At 41.7% G+C, this 27926-nt stretch overlaps 1 long non-coding RNA gene across 1 annotated transcript; it reads right to left on the bottom strand.

Annotated features, from left to right (window-relative positions):
- LOC122727858 lies at nt 1-27926 on the bottom strand. Its single transcript, XR_006353208.1, has 3 exons — nt 27793-27926; nt 9570-9718; nt 1-119 (listed from the first exon to the last, which is right to left on the bottom strand). It is a non-coding gene; the product is annotated as an uncharacterized LOC122727858 (long non-coding RNA).

Below are 27926 nucleotides of genomic sequence, written 5' to 3'. Positions count from 1 at the left end.
GGTGAGTCAACTGGGAAAATGTTTCAGTACTTTCGAAATTTCAGTCCAAGGCCAGATTTGGTTTGTGCCTAGACATGGCTTATTGAGCCAGAACTGAAATTCAACTTAATTCAATCCAGCTAAAAACAAACAAACAAAAAAAATGTTGCAGACACATAGCCTAGATTCAGTCTTAACAAATGGAAATTGAAAATCCTAATGGCTGCTTCTTTCTCCTGTTTTACCACTTCATCCTGTTTGCAAAAATCTACCTACCCACTTGGGTTTGGGAGAGGGACGGCCAATGGGTAGACAAATGCTGACTTCCTGCCAATTGCACTCTGAATTAGTCCTTTAAATAAAGGCTTCTAGGGGAAGGCTACCCAACCACTCCTTTTTCTGTACCATATGGCCCCTGTGTAGTGTCTGGATCACCTCCAGTTGGGCCCAGGAGGCTTTTCTTTGTTGGTTGGCCTAAGCTAGGCCTTTGCTTTCCATCCACATTAGTTCAATTAAATCCTAAAGTATCATTTCTGAACACGATTGTGATGTAAAAACCTTGACCAGCTCTATATGAATTGTCTAGTCAATACACCTTTTAAAAAGGAAGAAAAAAGGAAATGAAGGCTTCAAAAGGCGACCATTTTAGACATAAGGGTCAGAATGAAAGAAAGCAAGAGACCAAAGGAAAGAAGGGAAAAGGAGAGCTAGCCTTTGAAAGGTCATTCTGGGGAACAAAACATGCATGATAGTGGGTGTATAAGCCAAGGGCTCATGGAGGAGATGCTCAGACCAGGAACCTGGGGTTTATTGTGCCTGATCAGAGTTGATGAATATGTAACCAGCTTGAAAAAATAGTGGGTATTCTAATGGATACAGCAAATACATGGAGAATCTGGGATTCCATCAGCTTAAGGTACTCCCAAGGCCAGAACTTTCTCATTCCATATAGATTGCAACCCATTTGTGATTCAGTAAATGATAATTATAAGGCAGGTAAGTGGCACAGGGAGTAGAGCACTGGGCCTGGAATTAAGAAGACGAGTTCAAATCCAGCCTCAGACCCTTACTAGCTGTGTGACCCTGGGCAAGTCACTTCATCCAAACAGGATGCCTCAGTTTCCTCATCTATAAATGAGCTGGAGAAGGAAATGACAAACCAGTCCAGTATCTTGGGGTCACAAAGAGTTGGACACGACTGAGAGACTAAACAAAATGTGGTTTTCCTTAGTGGATGAAGTTATCGCATCAAACCTAGGTTGATGAAACTGCATTCACGTGTGAGAGCATTTCCCAAGTGGCCGAACTGACCAATAATAGTTAACATTACCTATCAGGGACTGTACTAAATGTTTTACTGTCGTTGTCTCATTTGATCTTCACAACAACCCTAGGAGGCGGGCACTGTTGTTATCCTGGTCTTATAAATGAGGAAATAGAGACAAACTGAGGTGAAGTCACCCAACTACCAAGTGTCTGAGGTTGGATTTGAACTCAAGTCTTCCTAACTCCAAGCATAGTACTCTATCCATTTTGCTACCTAGTTACCCCTAATTATGCAGAGAAAGGAAATGCAGAATCAGAATTTCCCCCTAGCAGCTGTTAGAGCATGGCTGCCCCTAACTAGTACCAGGAGGGGAGAAGGGGACTCCCACTCCCACTTCAGAATATCTATCTATGAGCTTCATTTCTCTTGGAAACACAAACAAACAAACAAACAAAACAAAAAACCCTGGTTTTCATTGTGACCACATTTGTAAGTTCTGCAGAGGAGAGCCCTCCAACCAGAAAGGTTGGCTAGGCTTCCAGGTTCCTCCTTATGTAAATGCTTGTGAAAACAACCCCAGTGAAAATAGGATTATGCTCTGGGATAAAAGCTGCTCTCCCTTTGTAGGTCTTTTGAAAGTAGTGCAATTCCTGGTCATTCTATATGATTGTACAGGCTTTGGAGAATAAAGTTCTAATCCCAACATATTTCACTTACTCATTCACACCTTTCTTTACATGGGGAGAAAAGTCTCATAGCACCCACTTTAAAAAAATGTTTTGTTTTGGGGGCAGCTAGGTGGCGCAGTGGATAGAGCACTGGCCCTGGAGTCAGGAGTACCTGAGTTCAAATCCGGCCTCAAACACTTAATACTTACTAGCTGTATGACCCTGGGCAAGTCACTTAACCCCAATTGCCTCACTGAAAAAAAAAAAAAAGAAAGAAAGAAAAAAAACAAATAAAATGTTTTGTTTTGTCTTCATGCTTACATAGGCTCTGGGTGAAAAGAATTTATCTGGGTTTCATTGACTTACTGATGGTAGTACTGAGAAAAAAAATCCATCAAGGACGCTAAATGCTTTCTTTCTATTTTTCCCTTTAGACACCTACTCCTAAGATCATTTTAGACCAGGAGAGCTGGTAGGTTGCAGTCAGATCTATACATCCCTATACAATGTGGAGGACATAGGTGGGTGTGAGCATGGACTTACTAGCCTGCCTGTTGATTCCAACCTCAACCCAGAAAATCTGTGCTTGAATACCAACCCCACCGGGTTAAAAGTCCTAATAGCATAAAGAGACTAAGCCAACCAGGCTGGCCTGAGCTGTTGGACCAGTGCTGCAGGAATCAAATTTCACCCCTGGTGTGTTTTTATAGTATTGAATAAGGAGGACCAGAGGATGCCAGGTAGACATTATTACCACATTTTTCCTCACTTTTGGTATTCTGCCAAAATGGGTTTAATTTTGGCAGTTCAAATATTAGCAGATTAGGTTGAATCACAATGAACAGAGCTAAAGGGAGACTATTAAGTGAACTAATAAAAAGCTAATTTTAAGCCATATTGATTAGAGATTTTTCTTCTGGAAAGAATACTCGAACTGCAGAACTGGACATATCCAGAAAATGAGAACCAACTTATTAAGGTGAAAGTGATTAAGCACAATGTAATCAGTTAATGATTTTTTTGGGAAGAGACTGGCTTTATGTGGAGGGTTCATGGTGTAATAAGAAGAGTGCTGGATTGAGATTCAGAGGACCTGGGTTCAAATCCTGCAGTGTTACTTCTCACTTGTGTGACCTCAGGCTAGTCTCCTTACCCCTGTGCCTCATTTCTAAAATGACAATGTAGATGATCTCTGTGAGCTATCATATTTCCTATTGACTCTAGTCAAATTGAAACACCTCAGCTTGGCACTTGAGGCCTTTTACTGTCTCTCTCTAGCCTGCCTTCCCATTCTTATTCCATACTATTCTCCTTCACACACTATAGATTTCCACCAAACAGGCCTTACCATGGTTTCCTGACCTCAGCATCCCATCTCCTGCCTAAATGTCTTTGCAAAGGCCTAGAATGCCATCCCTCCTCACTTTTCTTGCTGTAGACTCCCTTGCTTCCTTCAAGGTTTCCTTCAAAAACCACCTCCACAAAAAAAAAAAAAGCCTTTCCCAATCTCTCTAATTCCTCCTCCACTGAGCATGCATACTTGCTTCAATGTTGTACTCTGCTCACCTCACCACACGCAGACTGCAGGAAAAAGAAAGGTTTTCCACTTTATCTTTGTATTTCTAGCACCTGACATAGTGCCTGGCACCATCTTGTTCTGGATGGACGGGATCCTTATTTTGGTTATAAACAAAACGGACCTTGGGGGTATAAGAGAGAGCCCATGAAGTAGGACTACACAGGATAGGAAGGAGTAACTTGGTTCATTTGCACTGGTGAAAGGATTTTCCACATCAATGAGATCCTGGATCCTTTGAAGTATTGGTGCCCTCCACCAGGTCAATGTGGGGGCAAAGTAAGAATCCCTATAATCTCTTCCTTCTATTCTTTGCTATTTAGTTTTGTTGTTACTCTATTGGAAGGTCATAGCAAAAGAATATTGCCCTCTTCCCTTTGTCATACTCATCTTTGACACATTTCCCTTCCCCTTCTTCTTCAGCCTGGTCTTTATTTAGGTGAGACAAATTCTCTTCCATTAATTGGTGCCACTTGTCAAGCCCTGTCCTCTTGAGCACAAGGAAGGGTGGGCCAAGGTCAGGATAGCAGCCTAGATGGCAAAGGGATGCAATGAAGAGTGAGGGATAGGGCAGCTAGGTGGCGCTGTGGATAGAGCACCCACCCTGGAGTCAGGAGGACCTGAGTTCAAATCTGGCATCAGACACATGACACTTACTAGCTGTGTGACCTTGGGCAAGTCACTTGACCTCATTGCCCCGTGGAAAAAAAAAAGAAGAAGAGTGAGGGATCTGGGAAGCTAACTCAAAGGGAGCAGCAATGGAGGAATACCAAGACACAATCCAGGTCAAGCTGAAAAGAACGGGCTATGCAAGCTACAAATGGAAGAACAGCAGATGCAAATGGAAGTCAGTAGATCAATCCAGTTCAACCATCCTAAGGGTTCATTTTCTACCCCTTGCCCTGAGCACCATTTGGGGCATCTTGCCAAAGGAGCAGAATTTCTAGTTACCCCCCATTTTGCCCCAACGTAACCATCAAAACAAATGAAATAGAACAGGGGGAAAGGGGACAGAGTTGAAGGGGGAGGCTGAGGAATCTTATTTGTGAGGACAGCTGATAATTTGCACTACCTGGCAATTTTGAGTGTTCAGCAGGTTTCCACAGGGTGAATTAATTGCTTGGCCTTGCCTTTTCCTTTGCATAAAGCCAGGGAGATTTATCCACTCGTGTTTGGACAAGACATCTTTGCAAGTATGACCAGCTGGGTGACTGTTGGACTTGACTGTGATAATGCTGTAAGGGATCTCCAGGGTGGTTCATTGTCACTCTGGTTGGGAAATGCTAACAGAGGTCAATTATAGTTCAGTTTCCTACCTCCAGAATTATGGCAGGATGCAAGCAGTATGCATAAGATGGATAGATCAGCAGAAATATATTCTTGTCTTCCTAGTGGCAGCCAACTCTATTTTTAAGCCTCAAGTCCAAGAACCTGTTTGTTTTCATTAGGACTACAAGAATTCATTTCCCTAAACTGGAAATTAAAGACAAAGGACAAAGAAATCGAAAAAAATTCATGCCAGATAAAGCACCACCCCTCTGATGACACTGTAGGGGACACTGGATTTTTTAAAAAATCCTTATCTTCACTCTCAGATATACTGTGGTGACTCCATGCCATTTCCATATCATACTCATGACTAAAGTGGCATCATATCCCACCACCTCCTCCACATTTATCACACATTTCCTCGTTCCTTCCCCTATCAAAATCTACCTTTCTTATGTTCCAGTCCCTATAGGTGAAAGGAATGAATCGTTTCTGGAGACTTTTCTAGGACTTTCATCATCTACCTATGCTGAGCCCCATTTTCTCCAATGGGAATGTGCCCTCTCAGAATGTTAACAATCTCAAGTGTTTTTGGGAGGAAAGCTTATTGTAAACTTTAAAAAGAATAGTATAGAAATGATATTTGTTTTATCATAAGTACCTGCAAGGTGTGTTTCATAGGTAGTATTACCCCCATTTTACAAATAAGGAAACTGAGGCTCAAGGACATTAGATGACTTGCCTGTGGTCACGCACCTCCCAAGTGGTAGATACACAACTTAACCCAGTTTTTGAAAAATAGTTGATATCTTTCGTCTTAATATCACTTTTTATTTCTACACATTTTTTCTCCCTCCCTTTCTCAGAGAACTATGCCATATTTTTTTAATGAGAAAGAGAGGGGGTAGCTAGGTGTCACAGTGGATAAAGCACTGGCCCTAGATTCAGGAGGACCTGACATTTACTAGCTGTGAGACCCTGGGCAAGTCACTTAACCCTCATTACTCTGCAAAAAAAAAAAAAAATTTACAAAGAGGAAAATAAACCAGTTGAGCGAAACTAACCAGCATATCACGTACATCCAACATTAAATTCAGTGCTCAACAACCACAGTTAACCCAGTTTTTCTGCCTTCTTATCCCCGTGTTCTTTCTACCAGGCCCAGTAAAAGATGTAATTCTAAATCCCTCCTGACATAGCATTTATATCTTAACTGAGGCCTTATTTTCTTAGCTGACGGCAAGGAAAATTCTAGGTCTTGGGGCAAGGTCAGAGATATTTTTAGAGGAGCCCTTTGCACTAGCCAACACTACCTAAGTGGCCACCTATTTTGAGCACCTATCACCTTTCAGTATTCTGACTCCCTCCTGCCCACCATGAAGTATTCAGCAATTAGAAAGAAGCCTCTACCAAAGGATCTGGATCCTCATCGAAAGTTACTTCTTGCTCCTTCCTCTACTTTGTGGAATCCCAAGTCTTCTCCCAGTATACTCAAGTCCCATCTCCTGCATGAGGCCTTTAACCTGGTTGATAACTTACTCTGTCTTTCTCTTGAGGTTTTATCTGGTATCATTTTGTATACACTTTGTATTTGCTTTTGTACACATATTGTATCCCATAACAGAACTCTGATTCTTGCGTGGAAAGGACTATTTCCTTTTTGTTTATTTTTCTATCCCCAAGCCTAATGGTATATCTTGCACATACTAAATACTTAATGAACATTTCTTGAATTGAATTGAATCTTTTTTGCCTTGAAATTTCAGCTCATTCCGGAACAAAACAAACTCTTAAGATCTCTAAATTCTGGGAAATCTTTTCCAGTGAATCCCAGTGGGTCCCTAGGTCATGTTCTGTTTTCTTGGAATTTCACAAGATTTCAAAGCCCACCCCCATCCTTCAGCCCATCAGCCATGAATCCAAGAGCTCTAAGTTATGTGGTGGACAATGCGGGAATGGCATGGACCAAATAGGACACAAAAGGAAGAGTTTTGATGAAAACAGTTTTTTAAAGGAGCTTTTGCTTCTGCCCTAAATTTCCTGCTAGCATCGTGTCTCATGGTTTTCTGTGATTTATCCACTGCCCCTGTCATCCTGTATTTTTTTTTAATTCCATAAAACGTTTTTTGAGAGAATGCATATGTGAAAGACAATACTGTATCCCAAACAAGGTACTATTATAAAGAATGCCATCCCTAGGCTTTGTGTCTCTTTCTTCACAATAGCTCGGGCTGCCAGCATCAGCTCCAAACAGTGGGTCCCTTCGGCCTGGTTCCCATGGTGTCATTGTTCAGAGGTGTCAATGGGCATCAATCACAGACCGGAGACTTTCTCTGTACAACCCACAGTCTCTTTCTTTGGGCGCTTAAGCTTGGTGCTCCTGTTTCCAAACACAGAGGTGGGAGAAATCTGAACCTAGCTTTATTTAACGAATTGGTCTTTAAGGAATAAACCTCCAGCCGAGCAAGATATTATTTCCAATTAAAACCTGGATATCCTCATTGTTACTAAAACCTGGCTGGAGGGCATTAGATATTCATTCCTGAAAGGAGACTTAACCAGATAGTTTTTCATGGCATTCTATCTTTCATTTGGATATTTGGGGAGGAGCTGGTTGGTTTTCCTTCTTTCTTTGGTTCTTTCTTTCCCTTTCATTCTCTCCTGTTTTTTTTTTATTTCTATTTATCATTATCACTCTTTTCCCTTTTTCCTTTCTTTTTCTTTCACTTTTTTCTCAGTCTTTCTCTTAATATTTTGTTCTTTTTCTTTCTCTTCTCTCCCCCCCATTCTTTTTCTATTTCTTACTTTCTATTCCCAAATCTTATTTTCTCTTCTGCTTTTTTTTGTTGTTTGTTTGTTCTCTGGCTGTCTCTCTAGCTCTTTTTTTTTCTTTTTCCCTTGCATTCCTTTCTCTTTCCCTCTTTCTTCCTTTCTCTTTTCTCCTTTTTCCTTTCTTTCTCCTTTTCCCTCTTTCTCTCTTCTTTCCTCATTTTTTCTTTATTTCTCTCTTCTTTTCTTCCCTTTGTCTGTTTCATGCAGATAGAAACCCTTCCATGTTGTTAGTTTCTGAGCAACTCATCCTTTCATGCTCATCCTTCTGTTCACTTACGCTTTTGATTGTTTATCGATCACAGGAAAACAAATCAGATTTTCTTAATGAATTTTATACACTTGCATCTGATTTGGTTACAGGTCACCTATACTGTTCCTTGTCAGGGATTTCATTTGAATGCTGAGTCTATTATCTGGCCTTTAATGAGGCTTCCTTTGTAATACATTAATTTAGTTTCTAAGTGTGAAGCAGTATTTTCAAACACAATTAGAAAGCAAGCTAAGAAAGCATTTTTGGTTTTGATATGCAAGACGTTCGATTCAATTTTGCAACCATTTATTAAATACCAATTATATGTAGATCATTGTGCTTAGGACTGGGGAGACAAAGATCTCCTCTAGAAGCTTGTCATTTGAGTGGAGAATAAAGTAAGCACAAAAATAAAGAGACTATGAAGTAAGTTGTGATAAGGGTAAAGGACAGGTCTGGACAAAGGGCTGGAACAATTTTGAGGACGGAGAAATGGCTTCTGGCTAGTGTGAGCCTAGAAAACTTCATGGAGGAGGAATCAGTACCTGCATTGAACCTTAAAGGAGATGCTGGAAAAGCCATTTTGGATTGTGAGGAATGAAGCTTGACTAGGAAACCAGTTTTCTCAGATCTCAGTCTATGAAGGTATACTCTTCTAAGTCTTCTCATGTCCTGGCTAAATATGGTGGATCTTTTGTTTGGTTCTCATGTAGAAGGACCGCTAGGTCCTTCATGATCCTTGATCAGGAGGCACTCTAGTTTATCAAGTTCCTTCCTTAAATGCAGAATTCCGAATTGGTCAAAATAGTATTGATATTGTCTGGCAGGTGCAAAGTGCAGTGGCGCTATCCCCTCTCTACTACTGGACACTCTGACTTCCATCATATTAGCTATCAGTTACCATCCTTGATCTTCATTTTCTTTATTTGTAAGAATAGGGATGACAATCACACACAAACCACCAATCTCAAAGGGTTATTGGGAAGAAAGCACCTCTTAAGGCAACAAGTGCTATATTAACGTGAGCTCTTTTCCCATCACACTATCTTTCTTCCCGGAATCTCACCCCACTGAGGGACATGATACAATAAAAAGAAGAATGGGTCTGTAATCAGGGCACTTAGGTTCACATTCTGGCCCTGTCACTGCCAATGTGGCTTTGGACAGTTGCCTTTATCTTTCTGGGCTTCAATTCTTGCGGCTATAAAGTGAGGGGGCTTAGATTTGATGAGCCCCTAAGGCCCTCCCCAGCCCTGAATTTGTGGTCCTATGGTTCTTACTACCAGCTTCCTTGCCCCTACTCCTTGCAAGGTTAGAGTGTGATGATCTCCGCTACCCTCTTACAATTTAGATTATTCCCATGATTATTGTTGTTGAGTTGTTTCCAACTCTTCGTGACCCCATTTTGGTTTTTTATTGTTATTGTTGTTTTTGCAAAGATATTGGAATGGTTCTCCATTTCCTGCTACCTTGGGAGGGAACTGAGATGCCAGGGCATTTTTTGCCAAGGTGGGCCTATCTGAATTCCTAAAGTTACTTTAAACCTTGAAGCCACTACTGATCTCCAAGTGATCAGCCCATCAACATCAATGTGTAACTACCTGGATGTCCCTTTTAATTCTCTTTGTCCTGAGTTTTGCCTGGTTAGTGAGGCTGTAAGCCTAAATGAAGAGTTTTTCTTTCAACAATATCAGCCTCTTCATGCAACTGTAGGCTCTCTGTACATACCTGTTCCTTACCCCTTGAGCTGCTTGGTTCCTGGCAGACTCTCTCCTTGGTCCTACTGTTTTCTCCCAGTGAATGTCCATGAACCATACACAGCACTCACTGCCCCTTTTGTCCAGCCTTGTGGCTGACACGTAAGGCAGCCGGCCAATCTATGAAAGATTTTGTTTGTTACTGGCAATCCTGAAAGAGTCTCATTTTTATATCAACAAGGAAGAAAAGAATGTCAAGAGTCCATAGTGAGGTCATTGCAATATCATGACAACCTCAACTATCATGATCATAGAGAGGTAATGAGGTAGAGAGAAAAGAGCCACAGATTCAGAATCAGGGAACCTTGGTTTGAAGCTGGGCTTGTCCACTGTCTATACAACCTTGGGCAAGGAAGGCATTTAGTTTCTCTGGTCTTCAGTTTCCTGACCTGTAAAATTAAGGAGTTGGACATAAGACCTCTAAGGTCACTCAAAACTCATAGGATCATAGATTAGAGCTTAGCTGAACCTAAGGTTTCAGCCCCTTAATATTATGGATGAAGAAAATGAGATCCAAAGAGTTTGTGATCTGCTCAGTGTCACCAATCCAGTGTTTCAGGCAGGATTTGAACTCACCTCTTCCTGATTCAAATCCAGCCCCATACCCCACTATACCCTAGTAACTTTATAATTTTGGAGGTGGTTTATATCACGGGGGCACAAATGAGGCAATGACAAAGACACTGTGGCTACTATCTCCTTGACCACTGACTCTTAATGCAGTGGTTCATCTCATGTCTTTTTGAGAAGTGTGACAAGCATTTATTAAGCACCTACTATGTACAAGATATTGTGCTTTGCACTGTAAATACAAAGACAAAAAGAAAACAGAAAAGATAAATTATCCCTCTCCTTCAAGAGATTACATTCTTTCTGGGGAGGGATTCCCAAATAGAACTTTGAACCCATCAATGTGAGGGTTACCTTCATGTGCATCCCATGTATGGGTCTGGGACCCCTCTGGTTATATGGCTGCATCTGGGACTAACATATGTTTTCATTCCCAGAGCCTCAGTGTAATAGTATGAACATTTTAACTTGTAAATTGCTTAATGGCCAATGGCATATTAAATTCCACTGCATTGGTTTGGCTCATCAAATTTTGTCATGCTTCTGAATTGAGTAATCAAGAAAATCCTGCTGAAGCCCATTGTTCTAAAGAATATAGTGTATCTTGTTAAGATTGCATGCAACCACAAAGCTGGGTTTTTCTTCTCTGGAATTTCCTCTTGGGGGTGGTCTTTTTTCTGGTACCCAAACCTTATAGCAATATGCTCTCAAACTAGGAACATTTGCTGAAGCTTTAAGTGACTCTAAAAAATTAATAAAATAAAAAGTTAGTGAAAAGGAGAAAGGAAATCATCTTGTACTACAAAAAGAAATCTCCAAGATCCATACGGGGTTTTTAATTTTTATTATTACATTAGGTCAAAGGCTAAGAAACAAAATTTGTAAACCTCCTTACAGCATTGTTCCTTTAGTCATCCGATTTGATTAAGCAAAATATTAAGTGCTTACAGTGTGCAAGGCAGTGGAGATATAAAGACAAAAAGGAAAAAGTCCTGCTCTTAAAAAGTTAGTATTCTACTGGTAAATACAACTTTTGTGATAAGTAAATAATTTAGAATAAATAGTTTTAAATGGTTCATAATAAGTAAATAGAAGATAATCCTAGTAGTTAGGGATCACTGACTTCTTGGGAGTGGGAAACCAAGAAAGGCACCCAAGGTGAGATACCTTAAGGAAATGAAGAATTCTAGAGGTAGAAATGAAATAGGATCACCTTGTGAAGGTATATGGAAGATACTTGTATCCTCTTCTCTTTTTCATGATGAATTCATGAATCAGTAGAATTAGATGAGATCTGAGAGGTCATTTAGTCTGATTCCCCATGTTACATGAGGCAATGGAAACCCACAAAACTGACTTCCTGAGGGTCCTATAGATAGTAAATAGTCAAGTCAAAATGTGAATTTGGGAAAGAAATCTACAAATCTGGCCCTTTGACCAGTACACTGGGCCTGTTCTTCATTGGTAAAGAACTCTGCAGCCACATGTGTGTGCCTGATATTTCCTATGTCAAACCTGTGATGGTCCATCCCATCCTTGGGGAAATTATAGCATCAAAGGACTTACTATAAGGGACCTTGGAGATGACCTGTTTCATCATTTTATGGATGAAGAAACAAACCCAGAGATGTAGACTGACTCACCCGCTCCCTGACACCAATTGTACATAGCAGATCCTGGATCCTACCCCAGATTGCCTTGCAAATTCTCCCACTCTCTTTAATATTTTATCGTACTTATTACCTCTCATTGAGCTAACATGCACATAAAAGTTTGCAAAAAGTTTGTTCTTCCCTTTGGAGTATGAGCTCCTTGGGAGCAGGGACTATTGTTTACTTTCTTTGTATCTCCGGCACTTAGTATCATGCCCTGAACACAGTAAGCCATTAATACTTGTTGGCTTATGGCTTTGACTCGCTACCATTTGGGTGGATTCAAAGGTTGTTCACTGACTTCTATACGAGAAGAAGATGTTTTGATCTTGAGTCCATGTCCTGCCTTAGTAATCTGCTTCTGATGATCTGCAACCAAGACTAGAGCCTGGTTTGTGGGGCTTTCTACCAAGATTGTTAAAAGGACTGATCTGACCGATATCCACATGAACCACTTGCCGTAGGAGCTAAGATTACCTTAGCATGAGGACTGATCATGTAAAAGAGAAGCGCTCGAGCACACAGGTCTGGGGGAATGGCTCTCAGTCCTGGTTCAAATGAGACTCTGATGGTCTCTCATCCTGTGATGCGTGTGAAAAAGTGGATCAAGAGATGAACACATTCAAGCTCTTAGATAATTGTGAGCTATTGAAAAGGATTCCATTTGCAGTGTTTTCCTTTCCATTTCCTTCAAATCCAATTACCACAGGTTATATTTGATTATGAACATTATCATCATTTATAAAGCACCCATCTCCAAACAAATTCAAGCACATTGAAGATAAAATAAACAAAAATTAAGCCTGATTGGGCTTAGTATTTAAGGAGGGGCAGTCAACTGAATATAACTTGGCAAAAAAAAAAAAAAAAAAAAAGATCTCAAGTGCTGGTGTTAAGGAGAGACTAAGTGTATGTTGTCATATAAAGACTCTATCAGATAAATGTTTGGGGACAGGGGAAATGGCATGATTGCCCTGGCCAGGGGCCTGTGTCCCCTGATTCAGAGGGTGCTGAGAGCAAAGGGTAGAAACCTCTTTGCCAATTTGAACAGCAATAGGTAACCAGGCTACATTCATAAATATTGTGGATACCCTCCTCCAAGTCTTCTCTTGACTTTGGCTGATACTGACCATGGAAAATGTGAGATCATGGCACAGAATATTAGACTTGGCATCAGGAGACCTGACCTTGGGCAAGTTACCCACCCCCCAGCATAATGTAGTTCCTAGAGGCCAGGGAGTGTCGTATTTTTGTCTTTGTCTTCCTGGTACATAATATCTCCCTGTTGGGTTGGATTGGATTAGACTCAACCTCTCTTTCCTGGGCTTCAATTTAGTCATCTGTAAAAGGAAGGGCTTGTATGAATTAGGTGGTTTCTAAGTTTCCCTCCAGCTCTGAAACAAAGATGCTATGATCTTGCCTAAAATAAAAGCCAACCTGAATATTCTCAGAGGATCATCTGCTGAGAGTCAAAAGGGACCTCAGAAGTCATCTAGCCCAAACCTACTCATTCTTCAGATGAGGATACTGAGGTTCATAGAGTTGAATTAACTCACCCCAAATCACAAAGATAATAAGGGTAAAAACTAAGATTTAAATCCAGGTCCAATGTTGTGAGCACACAATCCTGTCAGCTTTTTCAACAATTCATTTGGATCATAGCGTGTTCAACTTGATCAATAATGTGATCAGCTGCCATAGCAAAATATTCAGAGGGGCCATCATATTCCTCTCATCTCACTTCCTCTTCAACCCTAAATGTAATCTGGCTCCTGGTATCATACAACTGTAGTTGCTTTCTCTAAAGGTACCAATGATCTCTTAATATTTTTTTTAATCCTGGTCATTCTTGACCTCTCTACAGCATTTGCTACCCTTGATCACCTTCTCTTCTTGAATATTCTCTCCTTTCTAAGTTTTTTTCTGATACTTCTCTCCCCTGGATTTTCTCCCATTTGTCAGAAAGCTCCTTCTCAGTTTCCTTTGCTGGTTGTTTGTATTTGTCAGGTCTACTAACTATGCATGTCCTCTCAATTTCTGTCTTGAATCCTCTTCTCTTCTACTTCAAAACAGTTTTGGTTAGTGATATTATTTTCTCCCTTCAATTAAGTTATTCATTTTATATTGATGATTTTCAGATTTTTATATCCATTCTCTCTTCTAAGAGGTCTTGCATCACCATCTACCTCTTAGACATGTCGAACTGGTTGTCTTGTGAACTTGTGGACAGAGGCAACTGGTGGCACAGTGGAATGAGTGCTAGTCCTGGGGTCAGAAAGGCCTGAATTCATATCCAGCTTTAGACATTTATTAGCTGTGTTACCCTGGGCAAGTCATTTAACCTCTGTCTCAATTTCCTCAGCTGTAAAATATAGACAATATTAGTGCCAACCTTACAGTATCGTAGTAAGGATCAAATAAGATAATATTTGTACAAATAGTGTAGATATCATGGAAATGCTTCTTCCCTTCCCATTTCACACTCACTATGTCTAAAAAAGAACACATTATCTTCCTCTCTAAACCTTCCCGTCTTTTGAACTTCTCTATGATATCACCAGGCCTAGAGTAAGAAAGACTCTCCTCTTCATGAGTTCAAATCAAATCTCAGATACTTACCAGCTCTGTCACCCTGAGAAAGTCACCTCAATGTTGTCTGCCTCAATTTTCTCATCTGTGAAATGAGGTGGAGAAGCAAATGGCAAAACCACTCCAATATCTTGGCCAAGAAAACGCCGAATGGGTTCATAGAGATGATTTGTTGTTTTCTCACCACAGTTTTTTCTACCATTTACTTAAATGTGTTTAACTTTTTGCAAGGAATTTGGCTTCTGTCTCCACTGGCCATTTTGACAAGTAAAGCTAGCAGTGTTTCTCAGGCTGTTGGGATCAGTGAGAATCCTACTATAAACCCATAAACCCTTTGTAATCCTCTTTATGCCTAAACGTTACTTCTTTTCAATTTCCTAAATTGGCTTCATTAACATTTCGGGGAAGATTTCTTGGCTTTGTGACCTTCTCAGAGGTTGATTATTATGATAACTATTTTCAATCAGATGTTAGAGCCTCTCTTAAAATACCCCAATGCATCCCCATATGGCCTTTGCCTGTCAACCAAGTACTTCGGGGTTCAACTATACCTGCCCACACCACAGGATTTGTCTATCTGGACTCCATCCAGCTCTAAGAGAGCTAATAATTCAGCGAAAGGCAAAGCAAAAGGTTGACAATGAATTCCTGTTTCTCTTTTGCATACTGAACTACTGACAAACAGGCCTCCGCTTGATAGATGGATTCATTATCCCTTCCTAATTACAAGCAGATTTCCAGGTGTGTTCATTACATTTTAAATGAAACCTGCCTGATATTACACAGTGCTGGCCCAAGGGTCAGCCTTCAGGGATCTATTGCTCCTCTTCTGTGATTAGAGTATATTACTTTGCTGTAGCTTTAACAGATGACCTGAAAAACCTGTCTGAGGATTCGTCCACTGTACCATTGACTGCTATCAGCCACCCCCAATACAGAGGGGAAAAAAACCTCACTAGGCCTTGTAGGCCTACCACTACCAGAACAGTAAGATCATCGATTTAGAGTTGGAAGAGACCCCCGAGGTCACCTGGTCCAAGCCCCTAATTTTCCAGATGAAGCAATTGAGGCCCAGGGAGATTTGGTATCTTTCCCATGGTGGGAGAGGTGGAAGTAGACCTGGGGTTTGAGCCTGAGTTCTGACTAAGTCCAATACTTTTTCCCCTTCACTAAACAGGTGCCAAAATACATAGGTTGATAATACTACTTCACCCAATAGGTTGTTAGATTTTACAGATGAAGAAACTGAGGTTCAAAGATGGCAGGGATATGGTACACTACAAAGTGCACTGCATTTGGAGTTGGAGAATCTGGATTCAAATCTTACCTCTGCTACTTTCTGCCTATGTGGCCTTGGGTAAAGCACTTGGCCTTTTTGCACCTGTTTCCTTATCCATCAAATGAGGTAATTAGAGTAGATGTCCTCAAAGTTGCCACTCTAGATCTATGATTCTTTGATTTATCCAAGGTCACTTAGCTTAGAGGGGAGGCTCTGAAATACATCCTCTGAATCCCAAGTCAAAGCTTTTCCTCTATGACATCTTGCCTTCAATGATCATTTGCGTGTGTGTGTGTGTGTGTGTGTGTGTATAGCCTAATTCCACATTTTGTTCCACTCTTGCCATCTAAATTTCATGGGATCATTTTCTTGCTTTCCTCTCAGTCTGTAGACTAGATCTAATGATCATTGGTATTGAAGGAGCAGGTTCTGCTCTAGCTTGATATAAGACATGAAGAAACTTAACAGTCTAAGCATTTGTACTTTGGAAATATTGGGCATTCACCCTTTTGGTTTCCACTAAGGACCATTCAAAACTGGTGGGTGGGGGCAGCTAGATGGCGCAGTGGATAGAGCACCGGCCCTGGAGTCAGGAGGACCTGAGTTCAAATCCAGCCACAGACACTTATCACTTACTAGCTGTGTGGCCCTGGGCAAGTCACTTAACCCCAATTGCCTAACCAAAAAACAAACAAACAAATAAAAACAACTGGATGGTGTCACTTCAATCAACAAATGAAACAATAGTATTCACTGCATTGACTTTGTTGTCAAAGGGCCTGGGTTGAAATCCTGCCTCTGATGCTTACTGACTATATGATCTTTGGCAAATCTCTCAACCTTCATGGCCTCAGTTTCCTCATTTGTTAAATAAGGTGGTTGGATTTTTAAGTCATGGCTCCTGAGGTCCTTTCATGATCTAGATCTGTGATTATTTGGACTCATTTATGAATGAATCAAATATTCAACAAGTATTTAGCAAATGTGATGTTTCCTTTTCTTGTTCATAAGGATAATTTTTTAAATGAAGCCTACATAAAGGGACCTGTAAAATTCACATTTTGATCATTCAGTAAATCAGAATCTGAATGGACGGGATTTTTGTTGTTGTTGTTGTATTTATCTGAAGTCAGAAGTGACTGATCTTAACCCTTTGCTATTTCACATTTTTATCAATAATTTGGATTGAGACACCTTCACCAATGTAAGACGGTAGAGGAGGAAGTAGTCTACAATTCTAAAAATAATCTAGGGGTCCGAATGGACCAGGCTCAACACAACTGTGTAGTATGGCTGCCCCCAAAGCCAATGAGGTGTTGGGTTGACTTTAAAGAGCTATAAGACAATATCCCTGACTTTCCCAGGGTCACACAGCTAGTAAGTGTCTGAGGCTGGATTTGAATTCATGAAGATGAGTCTTCCTTACTCCAGACCCTGTGCTCTATCCACTGTGGTGCCACCTACCCGCCCCTATCTTAACAATTAGGGTCATGCAAAAGCAGCATGGACCATTTTGGGACAAAACTAGTTTCCGTTTGCCTGGTGTCCTCAGGCTAAGGCTGGACAGCCATTTGTCAGGTATGTTTTACAGGATACTTTCTCAGATATTGGTTCAACTGCACAAGATATGCAGATTCCTACAAATTCCGACCCTCTATCCTTTTTATGGCCTTAAGTGTTACACCACATTTGGATGGTCTTTGTGAGCCCTATCCCAAATCGTTGTATTCATCTGTAGGTGAGAGAGATTCCCCATAGGGACAGCGACAAAGGAGCTAACTGCTTCCTCTCTCCCAGACAGACATTTTCAGGCACATGTCTATTGTGCATTAATAAGAAGTTTGTTTGGCCGGGCAGTATGATAAATGGCACTTGGGGTTATTCATTTGTTCTAGTGACTCACGGTGGGGATTTTTAAAAATAATCTTTTAATGTGTTAAGAGCCTCTACTGAGGATAGTAGCCATCAGTTAAATAAGCAAATCGTTAGATCGAGACATTTCTTTTTTATGTTTGGATAAGTAAGAAGAGTTCATCATTTATCATTTGCTCTTTTAAAAACTTTATAAACCAATTTACCATATCATTTTATGGGAGTTCTGGGCCATGGCTTAATGATACTGCATTGCGCTGTTAACTTTTAGCAACACGGGCCAAGCAAAGCACGATTTTAATGGGACAATTTAATGGGAGAGAGAAGATGAAGATTAAAGATGCCTCCGTTTTACAGATAATATAAAGCTGGGAGGGAGAGCTAACATGCTGGATAACAGAGTCAGGATTCAAAGAGATATTGACAGACCAAAGCACTGGGCTGGATCTCATAAGTAACATTCAGTAAGCATAAATGTAAAGTCTTACACTTGGGTACAAGAAATCAACTTCATAAGTATAAGGTGGAGGAAGGACGGGCTGAATAGAAGTTGTTATAGAAAAGGTCTGGGGGTCTTAGTGGACTACAAGCTAAAGATGAATCAACAGGGTGATTGGTCAACCAAAACAAACAAAGAGACAAACAAAACCATAAGTCTATTTTGGTCGCAACAAGTGAGGTATGTCTTCAATAAATATGGAAGTCATAGTCTCACTGTGTTCTGCACTCACCAGAACTCATTTGATTATCATGTTCAGCTCTGTGCCCCACAGGTTAAGGGCATTAATAAGCTGGAAAATGCCCAGAAAATGACCAGGGTGTAAAGGCCATCAAGTTCATAGTATATGAGAAGCATTTAAAGCAACTGAGGGTGTTGAGCCTGGAAGAGACTTGGGGTGGGGGGAGGAGTGTGCTAGCTGTCTCCAACATTCTGATGGGGTATTTTTTGGAGGATGAATTAGACTCATTTTGTGTGGTACCAGAAGCCACTATAGAAGTTACAGAGAGAACAATTTAGCTTTGGGGTCAGGACACATTTCTGCAGTTGAGTGGCTCAGTGGATAGAAGTGCCAGGCCTGGAGTTGGGAAGAACTGAGTTCAAATCCAACCTCAGACACTAGCTAAGGGACCCTGGGCAAGTCACTTAACCTCCCTTTGCCTCAGTTTGCTCTGGGGCTAGGATGCCAAGCCCTTTGTAGTTCCTGGAAGATGCTCATGTCACACCTTTTCCTGCTAAAATCCTTCCATTCCTTCAAGGACAAGCACAACTCTATCTCCTTCAAGTCCCCAACCAAGAGGAATTTTTCCCTCTGAACATACATTTATTCTCTATCTCTCTCTTTCTCTTTCTTTCTTTCTTCCTTCCTTCCTTCCTTCCTTCTTTCCTTCCTTCCTTTCTTCCTCCCTTCCTCCCTTCCTTCCTCCCTTCCTCCCTTCCTCCCTCCCTTCCTCCCTTCCTCCCTCCCTTCCTCTCTTTTTTTTATTTTGTAACTTTCTGAACAGGCTCAGAGCACCTTCTCTGGAGTGCTCCACTGGGTCTTTCACAGTCTACCTTGTGTCATAACTATCTCTATACATAACTGACCCCTCAGATTGCAAGCTCCCTGAGGACAAGGACTGTACCTTGTTTTGTCCTTAGGTCTCCAGAGCCTAGCACAGTGCCTTCTCCATGCATAGTGGGTACTCCATGATTGTCAGTTGCACTGAATTGAATCTCCCACTATTGAAAATTGTGTATTTATGTCCCCTTGTGACCCACTTGTTGCTCTGGGAACCAAAGTCCTCCAGGGGTCCCCTAGCTTGCAGAAATGTGCAGATTACAAATTCAGGACATTTTAAAAGCCCCAATTCTTTTCCTCAGGTTAGCACAAATGAATGCTGGAAGTTTTCCCTGCAGAGATGCCGTTTACTGGTGATGTAATGAACTTAGCATCTCCCAGTAAACTTATCCCATTCTCTTGGGTCACACCCCCAGAGCCTCAGCAAAGACTTTTCCAAAACAAATACAGAGGATGTGCAAATCTGAGACTCCATTTCCTTCTGGAGGAAGTGAGAGCCACCAGGCCAGCCTCGATTAGGTGGAGTGGTCACATGCAGCCCCCTTGGGTCCATGCACAAAGCCAAGGCAGACATACATACCCTACCAATACAGCACCATTCCCTCATCAGGGAGAAGCGAGCAGTTTTTCTTCAGCTTAATCATCTATTAATCCATTACGTCGATTGGTATTCTCCACGCAGTGTGGGAAATGCTGGGTCAGTGATTAATACGCTGTCTTGATTCTGCTTTGCCTCTTGCTATCTTCAAGAGAAATAACGTGACCCACAGCTATTGAGACAAGCGGAACATTGTATGAATGACGGATACTGTAGGGGCCTGCCCAGTGAAATAAGGTTTATCAGCAGTGAGAAAAACTAAAAGTGGACTTTGTCTGATATCTCTCTGTCTCTGTGTGTCTTTGTTTGGCTCTGTGTCTCCTTCCTTTCCTTTCTTTTTCTCTCTCTCCCCTCCTTCTCTCTCTCTCTCTCTCTCTCTCTCTCTCTCTCACACACACACACACACAATACCAACCATGTTGAAAACAGCATTGACCAACAGTGTTCAATGAATGCCATCTTTGACTCTTAGCCCATGGAGCAGTAGACTCAAAACTATACTGAAAAACATAGGTTGATTTTGTTAGAGGGTGTTAAAAAAATAGCCTGGACATTTTCTCATTCCTAGTCTAACTGTGGAATCATGTTTGTCAGAGAGAAGCTGTATGCAAATGCTTTTTTTTTCTTTTCTACTTAAAAAGTGAATAATGAAAATAAAGTCTTATCTTTGAGCAGATAAAAACTGTCAAATTATCTCAGCTTCTGTAGCACTTAGCATGTCCTGAAATAGGTAAGTAATGGGAAGGAAAACTTCAGGGCTGCCTTTCAAAGGATTTAATTTGGATTATAGGGAAGAGGAAAAGGGAAAAGACACAATTTACAAATTGAATAAGATTCGTGGCATGGGGAAGGTTCAGAAATAAATCTGCTTGGAAAAAGTTGGGAATTTCCTACCTCCTCCCCAAAATCAAAGTGTTCATAGAAATAACTGGTGTTATTAACTGTCCAGAAGTTTCAGGGAGCCTTAGGAGCATTGCTGCATTTGTGCAGATTATGGGCAGAATTAGGTCCATTTTTACCGAGGAGCAAACTGAGGCTCAGAAAGGGCAGGTGAGTGGCTCATGGTCACACGGCTAAGAAGGGCTGAGATAGGATTCCTGGCTCCGAGTACAGCCCTCTCTCCAGAATGCCTCCCTCTCCCACGTCTCACTTTCTCTCTCTCCTTCCAGGGCAAGATAAGCTGGCCCGGTCTCCTTCTTAGAATAATTGTGCCAGAAACTCTTTCACGTTGGTTCCCTGTGTGTGCCAAGTAGTATCAGACTCTAGCTCTCTATCGTAAAATTTAGGACGACTTCTCAAGCTCACCAGGTTTAGGTCAAGTATTAGGCTTATTTCATCATATGATCAAGTTTTTATAAAATAGACATGAGTACACTGTAGTGGAACAGGCTTGGCTATTAGTGTCCAATGGTCCAATCCTGCCTTTGACCTCCAGCTTCCTCATTGGAAAAATGAGGGGGTAGATTAGATGGATTAGATGCCTCTGGTCCCATTTAAGTTTTGAGCCCAGTAGCCTATGGTTGATACACTAAGGATCTATAATCCTGATGGAATCTGTTAGTGGATGTCTTAAGGAAGTGCTGGTGCCTCAGGTGAGCGGATAGGTGGCGCCATAGTGCACAGATTGCCAGTCCTGGAGTTAGGAAGACTCATCTCCCTAAATTCAAATCCAGTCCAAGAGACTCCCTAGCTGTGTGACCCTGGGCAAGTCACTTAACCCTGTTTGCCTCAGTTTCCTCATCTGTAAAATGAGCTAGAGAAGGGGCAGCTAGGTGGCGCAGTGGATAGAGCACCGGCCCTGGAGTCAGGAGTACCTGAGTTCAAATCCAGCCTCAGACACTTGACACTTACTAGCTGTGTGACCCTGGGCAAGTCACTTAACCCCCATTGCCCCACAAAAAAAAAAAATGAGCTAAAGAAGGAAATGGCCAACCACTCCAGTATCTCTGCCGAGAAAACTCCAAATGGGATCACAAAGAGTCAGGTATGACTGAAAAATGACCCGACTCAATACATGAATTATGCCTACTGGTCAAGTAGGTATTGGAAGTAAGATTTGAATCCTGACATACAAGTTCAGAGCCCTGCCCACTCTATTAATATTACTAGCACTGCTACCATCACCACCACTTCCTCCTCCTCTCTTCCTCCTTCTCCTTCTCCTCCTATCATCACCACTACTACCACTATTACTATTCACCATCACCATCATCGTCGTCATTGTCATTATCGTATCTAGCATTTTATATCATACCTACTATGTGTCAGGTGCTTTTCAAATGTCTCATCTCATCATCATAGGTACAGATCAGGAAACTGAGGCAAATAGAGGTTAAGTGACTTTTCCAAGGTCACTCAGCTAGTAAATGTTTGAGGCTGGATTTGAACTCAGTTCTTCAGGACTCTAGGCCCAGTTCTCCGCCCTCTGTCTCAGCTAGCAACCTGTGGCCATTTTAGCCTCAAGCCTACTTTTTAGCTCACCTTTCAACTTCCTTGTCCAATTGTCCTACAGTTTTTCAACCCAAATCTCAGACATCATTTTTGTTTGTTTGTCAGATATTTGTTGTTCACCTACTATGTGCAAATCACTGGAGGTGACCATCTAACTGGGGAAAACAAAACTAGAGGGCTCACTGTGGGCATCAAGATTGTGTCTCTCATCTTCAAAACTACTGAGCTGAACAATGACAATTAAAAGAGAGCCTCATTTGAGGCTGCAAAATCCCCACGTTGCATGAGCATGAGACTCCAGGCTTCCTGGGCAAGGGCACTTTGCAGATGGTTTACAGAATCTCCATTTCAGAAGGCACTTTGGGGAACAGATGGCACCACGAATTCCCATGGCAAACAGGGCTTTGTCATGCACGCAAGGCATGCATCAGTATTTCCCCCGTCTCTCTGATGAAGGGAAGGGAAGGATTTGGTGCATCTGGGTTATAAGTCATTGCAATCAGGCCTCCTTCTGCAAGGCAGAAAGTCCCAAGGAGAGGTGCACCTTTGCCACTGATTGTGACATCTGTGCCCGTCCTCTACTCCTCCCGGGGCTGCACCCACTACCACCCACATGGCTCTGTCTTTCTCAGCCTCCCTCCTTAGTCTTTGTAATGAATAGGTCAGTGTGACCCACAGAGGTTAGAAGGTCGAGAGATAAGCCAACATTAATCTTAATATTCCCTGTACTTGGCACAAAAGTGGATATAGATATTTTTTTTGCTTATTTTCATCAATCTTTTTTTAAAAGAGCATTATGTATATAATCTTAACCTCTCACTGCCTCCAACAACACTCTAAGACAAAAAGTTACCAGATCTGCATCCCCAGAGGAAGTTCTCATACTGGGAATCGCCATGCCTAAGATGAGATCATAGGTCCAAACCAAAGAAAAATAAAAAAAGAAATTATACCTCCTATTTATTTTCACTTTAGTATCCAAGAGTTCTTTCAGAAATCAATGCATCAGTTAAAGCTCAGGGTCATTTATTCACATGTAAAGAGCCAAAAATAATGTTCTCATGAACAAGTGTTTCTGCATCTTCCTTCCACATTAGCCAAGAAAGGTGATGGGAGCTTAGGAAATAAATAAATAAATAAGCCAAAACCCAATATCAAACAAAGAAGAGATCAATTAGATTAATGCAGAAGCTATTATGGTGGATGTAAAATATACTCCATATGATGGCATATTCCCTAATTACCTAAGGCCGCTTGTAAAATTGATTTTATGTAAACACGACAATGTCCTGAAACCACCAGCCTCTTGCAGCTGAACATAAGTTGTTGGAAATTTATTGTCCTGTCGTTCACACGTGTTACTTCACTACCACTTAATGGTCTCTTTAGATAGTCTTGGTGGTTATGAACTCCCGCACGTTGACGGGGAGCTGCCATGTTGAGAAAATATGGAGGTCCCACTCCAAAGCATGCAGGGAGGTGCCCTCATTAGTTATCTTCTAATCGAAAGCTGGATTTTCTTCAACAAGTTGATGAGGAAGGAGGAGGGACCTGCCTTCAATGTACAAGGCCACTCAGCCCGTGAACAGCCAGATATTTGATGAGGGTCAACATGCAGGACATAATAAACTGAGGACAGGGATTCTTTTGTTATTGTCTTAGTAGGCCAAGCCTCTAGCGCAATGCTTTGCACAAAGTAGGTGCTGGCATCCCCATGCCTTCATTTATTTTCCATCTCTCCTGGTCTACTGGTCCATTCCCTTTTTGTCTACAGAAATGCCCATATCTTCCCTATCCTGGGGGGAAATATCGCTTGATTCATCCCTTCCTTCTTATTCTCCTCCTGTGTCTCCTCTGCCCTTTATAGCTAAACTCCTCAAAAAGGAGAAGTGTCTTCACTTTTTCTCCTCCCACTCTTATCTTAAATCCTTATAATCAAGCTTCTGACCTTATCATTCTATTAAACCTGCCCTCTCCAAAGTTACCTGTGATCTCTTCGGAGCTGGATCCAAAGGCCTTTTCTGAGTCCTCTTCCTCCTTGCCCTCTCCTCAGCCTTGGACACTCCTGAGCCCTCTCTCCTCCTTGACACTCTTTTCTGGAGGTTTTCAGGACACTGGTCTCTCCAGGGCCTCCTTCCACCTTTCTGACCGCCCCTTCTCCATCTCCTTTGCTGGATCCTCCTTCAGATCACACCCTGTCACCACAGGTGTGCCTCAGGACTCTGTCCTGGGCCCTCTCTTCTTTCTCTATACTCCTTCATAGGTGATCTCCACAGCTCCCATGCATTGAATGACCATCTCGATGCTGCTGACCCTCAAATCTACCTCTCCTGCCCCAGTGGCTCTTCTGATCTCCAGCCACCCATCACCGGCTGCCTTTCAGATATTCCCAACTGCATGTCCGGTAGACATCATAAACTCAATGGGTCCAAAGCTGAATTCATTATCTTTCATCCTAAACTTCTCCCCCCTCCTCCTTCCCTGTTACTGTAAAGAACACCACCAGCCTCCCAGTCCCTTGCATTCACAACCTAGGAATCATTCTGGACCCCTCCCTGTCCCCCACCTCACCATATCCAGGCCATTGCCAAGGCCTGTTGATTCACCTCTACAGCATCTCTCAAGTCCACCTGCTTCTCTCCCCTGACATTGCCCTCATCGCCTCACACCTGGATTATTGCAATAGCTACTTGTGTCTCTGCCTGCCACCAATCTCTCCTCAGTCCAGTCCATCCTCCCTTTAGCCACCAAAGTCATTTTCATAAAGCCCATACAGGTCCACTCATGTCACTATTCTACTCCATAAACTCCACTGGTTCCCTGTGACCTCCAGGATCAAATACAAAATGCTCTGTTTGGCTTTCAAAGATCTTAACTCAGCCCCCTCCTACCTTTCCAGTCTTACACCTCACTCCCCAGCCTGTATTCCCTGATCCAGTGACACTCAGATGTTCTACAAACAAGACACTTCATCTCTTTACAACAGGCTTTCTGGCCTCTCCCATGCCTGGAAGGCATTCATTCCTTCCTCCACCCCAACTACTGACCTCTCTGGCTTCCTTCAAGCCCCAGCTAAAAACTCACCTTCTATGGAAGCCTTCTTCAAGCTTTCTTAGTTCTAGTGACTTCCTTCTGTTATTACCTCCTATTTATCCCATGTATAACTTGTTTGTACATATTTGTTCACTAGTCTCCCCGATTATGGTGTAAGTTTGTGGAAGACAGGGACTATCTTTTACCACTTTTTGTATTCCCAAAATTTCGGATGGTGCCTGGAAGTAGGTGTCTTTAGAATGGTTATTGATGGATGGATAAATGCTTGTTGGGTTGAATTAAATGGAATGTTAGGTTCTATGGTGAATACAAAAATGTAGTCGCTGACGTCAAAGAGCTTACAGTCTAATAGTAATGCACCAAAACTTCTATAATATGATGCATCCTGAAGCATGCTACAGTAATTAGTGTCACCATGATCTCATCAATATGAACACTCCCTATCTTGTTTGATTCTAGTCTGTATCTTCCCATAAGTCTTCAACAGAAAATTCACCCAATCCTGGATATTTTCCTCTGGGTCTTTTAACATTTTTAAGGTACCCCCAAAAGAATATAATCTCTTTGAGAGCACCTATTGTCTGTTTTCTTTCCTTTTTTCTCCTTTTCTTCTTCTCTTTTTAATATCTCTAGCACTTAGCACAGTGCCTGGCATATAGTAGATACTTAACAAATGCTTTTTGATTGTTTGATTGATATATAAACTATTCACCTTTTAGCCTTCTGTTCTTACTACCTGACCAACTCACCCCTTTTTCAATCATATATTTCTAAAAAGAAAATATCCTTTCTGGGGCAGCTAGGTGGCACAGTGGATAAAGCACCGGCCCTGGATTCAGGAGGACCTGAGTTCAAATCCAGCCTCAGACACTTGAGACTTACTGGCTGTGTGACTCTGGGCAAGTCACTTAACCCTCATTGCCCTGGAAAAAAAAAATCTATATATATATCCTTTCTGTTCTAAGATGTAAGAACCATAAAAGCTATGGTAGGGGCATCTAGATAGCGCAGTGGATAGAATACCGGCCCTGGATTCAGTAGGACCTGAGTTCAAATCCAGCCTCAGACACTTAACAATTACTAGCTGTATGACCCTGGGCAAGTCACTTAACTCCAATTGCCTCACCAAAAAAAAAAAAAAAAAAGCTATGGTAGATCACAAGAGTAGTTGTGGGTAGGATGGGAGAGGAACTGTCTGATTTTGGACCTCATGGAATAGAAACGTCCACCTTTAATCTAACTATAGTGTTTATTAATAATTTACAAACCACCAGTAGAACATTTACTCATATAAAAAGATACTGGGAGACTAGGTGCTTCTATCTCATTGACATCCATACAAAGCTTTGCAGCGAATCACAACTCAGGAGATTGATTCTAACAGAACTATGGACTATTTCCAAGTGACCCCAGTAAGTTAGTGTCAATGGAGTTTTATACCAATGTGGAAGAAGGAAAGTGGGAGTCTCCTACAAATATAGTTATCCTTCCCACATCATGGGGGTAAGGGGCACAGCACCCCTGCAGTCTGGAAAATCCATGTAAAATTTTTTGGCTCTCCCTTCATACCAAAGAAGTCTTCTGACTTCACAAATTTTCTTCTCTTTTTTCTTGATATTATACACATATTTTATGCATTTCTGAGTTTCTAAACATTTTCTGTGTCATCTGTGGCTTCTGCAAAACTCCCCCAAATTCCCATTTAATTTCTTATACCGACCCGCGATATATCAGAGCTGTGATGGGGAAAGTCAAAATGTGGAAGGGATAACTATACTCCAGTCTAAAGTGAGCAAACATTAGGTGTCTTTAAAGTAATCATGGTCAAAATAAGACCAGCAACAACAACCAAGGTTAATAGAATTGCTTTTCTGTCAAGGTTGTAATTATGAACTCTTCAGTCACTGTAGCTAGTTCTATTTACTTTGTCTCTTTCTCTCTTCCCCCTGTGGCAAGGGCTCAGTTGAGTACCTTGACTTCCATCAGAGAATTTCAGGGAAGGTTTTAAGGACAGGGTGGCTCTGAGGTTTGGAACCTTTATCAGTGATAGAACAGTGTTACCATTAATGAAATCAAGAGCATAGCTTGGCAGTGAGAACAGTGAAAAGTGAGACAGATACCTGGGGAAGGTAAGACAAGTTTGAAACACAAGACTAAAACTGAGCAGAATGGAAAACAAATCTAGCTAAAAACTGATTGAATGACCCCCTGGTCACCTTGGAGCCCCTGCTCTGCACCACCCCCCACCCCTGCATTCAGATATGTTGGGAATACAAAGGGGGGCAATAGAAAGTTTAAGGACAGTGTGGTAGAGCCTCTCTAAGTTATAATTCAAGAGAAAATGATAGAATCATAGGCTGTGAGTCTCAAAGGACCTTGCATCGCATCAGGTCCAACCACCTCATTTTAACACATAAGGAAACTAAGGTAGAGGTGGAAGTGAAGCACCTGGACAAGGACCAGAATCATGCAAGATGAGAAGGTGTGATCCATTTCAATCTGCCAAACAGAGTACCTACATCAAGGAAATAATAACTTATTCATGCGCAGGGCTGTAAGCCCGAAGTTACCTTAGAGATCACCTGGTCACAGGATTTAAAGCCCCGGTCTTCTGGCTTCATATCTGTCGCTCTTTATGTTTTCCATGCTGCCCAGGCCACTTCATAGGAACCTCTGAGGCCATACAGTCCACCTCACTCCCTTG

Source organism: Dromiciops gliroides, chromosome 5, assembly GCF_019393635.1.
Source record: "Dromiciops gliroides isolate mDroGli1 chromosome 5, mDroGli1.pri, whole genome shotgun sequence".
NCBI classification, from domain to species: domain Eukaryota; kingdom Metazoa; phylum Chordata; class Mammalia; order Microbiotheria; family Microbiotheriidae; genus Dromiciops; species Dromiciops gliroides.
The sequence above is the reverse complement of the archived record's forward strand: the minus strand, read 5'-3'. Positions and strand labels throughout refer to the sequence as shown.